The 3,817-nt window shown below is 39.2% G+C and overlaps 1 pseudogene across 1 annotated transcript; it reads left to right on the top strand.

Moving 5' to 3' along the window:
* Nucleotides 1–1,619: 1,619 nt before the first annotated feature.
* Nucleotides 1,620–2,443, top strand: LOC116551843 (annotated as a pseudogene). The gene has a single exon (XR_004269087.1). The product of XR_004269087.1 is annotated as a ferritin heavy chain pseudogene (transcript).
* The last annotated feature ends 1,374 nt before the right edge of the window (nucleotides 2,444–3,817 follow it).

Raw genomic sequence — 3,817 nt, 5'->3', positions numbered from 1 at the left:
TGAAGGATTAACTTGAGTTCCTAGATAATGATAGGGGACAGTTTGAGGATGTCAAGTAGAAAGACTAGCATGTGCCATAGCCATGTATGGCATATTGAAGTCTTGGAAAAGAGTTGCTATGAGTAGGCTGTACAGTACCCTGGAAAGCATGAGGATGGAAAGACAGACTGGCACCCTATTAGGAATCTTGGACTTAATCATGTAGGATGAGGGTGAATTTAAAGGCTTATAAACCAAGGGTATTATGGTAATGTTTACATTTTTAAAAAGATTACAGAGACAGCAGAGCTAAGAATGGATTAGAGGCGAGCAAGATAGAAATCTAGAGATCAGTTCATTGTTATCATAGTCAAGTGTAATGACATAATCAAGGGAAGAAGTCAAAAGAGATGAAAGAAAATTATTTCGAGTCAGAAAATTATTCTAGTCTGCAATTTGTTTTCAAGATCCAATCCAGGCATCATCCTTTCCAGCAATCTTCCTTAAAATTTGAGACTGGTCTAAACGCTCTCTTTCTGTACAGTATTCTATATCACCTTTATATCATTTGTCATCCTATACTGCAATTTTATGTTTATATCTATATCTCTTTTTTTCACTGGCTCATTTGTTCATTTAACAAACATTTTAAAAGTCATTCTTCATGCTATGCACTGGTTAAATGTTGGGAATCTCCAGAGAACAGTATCATTATGATCCTTGTCCTTCCAGAACATTTGGTCTAACAGGAAAAAAAAAAAAAAACAGACCCTCAACAAATGCTTGTTAAATTGGATGAGATTGATTTGAGGATATTAAGTACAGGGATTGGTGAAATTTTGAACATTGATAAAACCTTTCTACTAAGTAAATGTAAAAAGAAACATATTGAATGAGGATAGGAAACCCCAATATTTAAGAGGTGAACAATGTCAGGAAGAGGAAAGTGTAAAGGAAAGCTGAATCCACTCAAAGAAACAACATAAAATTACTTTTTTTTTTCTTTTTGATATAGAGTCTTGCTCTGTCGGTAGGCTGGAGTGCAGTGGCTTGATCCCGGCTCACTGCAAACTCCGACTCCCTGGTTCAAGCGATTCTCCTGCCTCAGCCTCCCTAGTAGTTGGAATTACAGGCATGTACCACCATGCCCAGCTAATTTTTGTATTTTTAGTAGAGATGGGGTTTCACCATGTTGGCCAGGATGGTCTCGATCTCCTGACCTTGTGACCCGCCTGCCTCGGCCTCCCAAAGTGCTGGAATTACAGGCATGCCAAAATTAGTTTCTGTAACCATCAGATATGATTTGCAACACTTTACTACTCAATAATCATGTTTTGAACCATTATGATACTTTTATTTAAACTTCCTTTCAAAACTTACATTAATAATGCCCCAAGCATTCATAGTTTGTATTGGTCTTATTACTGTTAATGCTTATGCACGATTCTACTAAATGAGGTATACAAAATAGCGAAATTTATAAAAGCAGAGAGTAGAATGGTAGTTTCCAGGGTGTGTGGGGAGGGAGAAATGGGGGTTGCTATCAACAGGCTTAAAGTCTCAGTTATGCAAGATGAGTAAGTTCTTGAGATCTTCTATATAACATTGTGTCTTCAGTTAACAAAGCTGTATCGTGGCCGCCCACAGCCAGCCCTCCGTCACCTCCACACCGCGTCCTCGGACCGCCCCAAGGCCCCCGCCGCCTCTCCAGCGCCGCGCAGCCACCGCTGCCACCGCCTCTCCTTAGCAGCCACCATGACCACCGCATCACCTTCGCAGGTGCGCCAGAACTACCACCAGGATTCAGAGGCCGCCATCAACAGCCAGATCAACCTGGAGCTCTACGCCTCCTATGTTTACCTCTCCATGTCTTACTACTCTGACCACGATGATGTGGCTTTGAAGAACTTTGCCAAGTACTTTCTTCACCAATCTCATGAGGAGAGGGAACATGCCGAGAAACTGATGAAGCTGCAGAACCAACGAGGTGGCCACATCTTCCTTCAGGATATCAAGAAACCAGACCATGATGACTGGGAAGGCGGGCTGAATGCAATGGAGTGTGCATTACATTTGGAAAAAAAATGTGAATCAGGCACTACTGGAACTGCACAAACTGGCCACTGACAAAAATGACCCCCATTTGTGTGACTTCATTGAGACACATTACCTGAATGAGCAGGTGAAATCCATCAAAGAATTGGGTGACCACGTGACCAACTTGCGCAAGATGGGGGCACCCCAATCTGGCTTGGCAGAATATCTCTTTGACAAGCACAACCTGGGAAACAGTGATAATGAAAGCTAAGCCTTAGGCTAATTTTCCCATAGCCACGGGGTAACTTCCCTGGTCACCAAGGCAGTGCATGCATACTGGGGTTTTCTTTACCTTTTCTATAAGTTTTACCAAAACATCCACTTAAGTTCTTTGTACCATTCCTTCAAATAAAGAAATTTGGTACCCCCCCCCCAAAAAAAAAAAACAAAGCTGTATTGTACACCGAAACGTCTGTTAAGGGGATGGATCTGTGGGAAGTGTTGGCAACACAACTAAAAAATAAAAATAAATAAGATATTTTTTTAATTCAAGGAAGTAGAACTTCAATAAGTGAATAATTTTATGTCAAATGATGCAGAGAGGTCAATAAAGATTAAGCCTTAAGAACAGCAATTAGATCTGGTGTGGTAAGCAGAATTTGGTCCACATAACCTTCATTTACCCCCTGGCATTACTTGCATGATGTATTAGGTTATGTAAGGGATATAATTAAGGTTATACCAAATGACTTTATCTTGGGTTATCTGTGTGAGCCTATTCTAATCACATTACCTCTGTGAAGCAGAGATCTTTCTTCAATTGGAGGCAGAAAGAGCAGCAGAGCTTCCAAGCAAAGGATTCCATATACTATATCACTGTTGGCTTCAGACAAAAGGAGACAAATGTCAAAAAATCAAGGACCTAGGTAATAAGAAGCTGAATTCTCCCAATAACCTGAATTAACTTGAAAGTAGAATCTTCTGGAGAGCTTCCAGACACAAACCCCACCCAGCTGACTCCTTGATTTTAGCAGAGGGCACAATTGAGCTCTGTTGTGTGTGGATTTCTGAACCACAAAACTATGAGATGACAGATTTGTGTTGTTTTAAGCCACTAAGTTTGTGATAATTGGTTAGGACAGCAATAGGCAACTAATATACTTGGCAATTACGAGTCAGTGGTAGGGTGATGCTGAGAGTAACTTCAGCTGTATACTGAAGTCCAGAAGCCAACTTGAGTTAAGGAGGATGGGAGAAGTGGAAGTAGAGGAGCATTTCCCTTTCATATCCCTCCCCGCCTTTTTTGTTACATGTTTCCATTGTTGTTCATGTAATTTTTGTGAGATGATTTATAAAGGTAATTTGTTGAGTTTTATTTCCTAAAATATAACTTTTCTTCCCTAAAATATAACTTAATCCAATGAGCTTAAAATCGTTTGCATATTTGATAAATATTTTCCCAGTCTCCCTCTAGACAACTAATAAAAGAAAGAATCAGATTGATGAGGCTCAAGATACGGTTAAAAATTTATTGCATTTAATGTATGTTTGCTAAATATCAAAAGATTTCTAGAGATCTCTTCAAAGTCCCTTCCCACACTCAATATAGAACACACAATTGGAAGGATACTTGATGTTGCACTGTGAAATAGATTTTTTTAATATTGAATACTCAGTCTTTCCTTTTACCAAAAATATATGTAAATAAAAATTATAATAGAAACTTCCATGGAAAACACACAAAATACATAATGACTAAAAATTAACTCTCCAAATTGGAAGAATGACACTAATACTGAAA

This window comes from Sapajus apella, unplaced genomic scaffold, assembly GCF_009761245.1.
Source record: "Sapajus apella isolate SASKATOON/1434 unplaced genomic scaffold, GSC_monkey_1.0 scaffold10, whole genome shotgun sequence".
Classification (NCBI taxonomy): Eukaryota; Metazoa; Chordata; class Mammalia; order Primates; family Cebidae; genus Sapajus; species Sapajus apella.
This window is presented reverse-complemented; position numbering and strand designations above follow the sequence as displayed.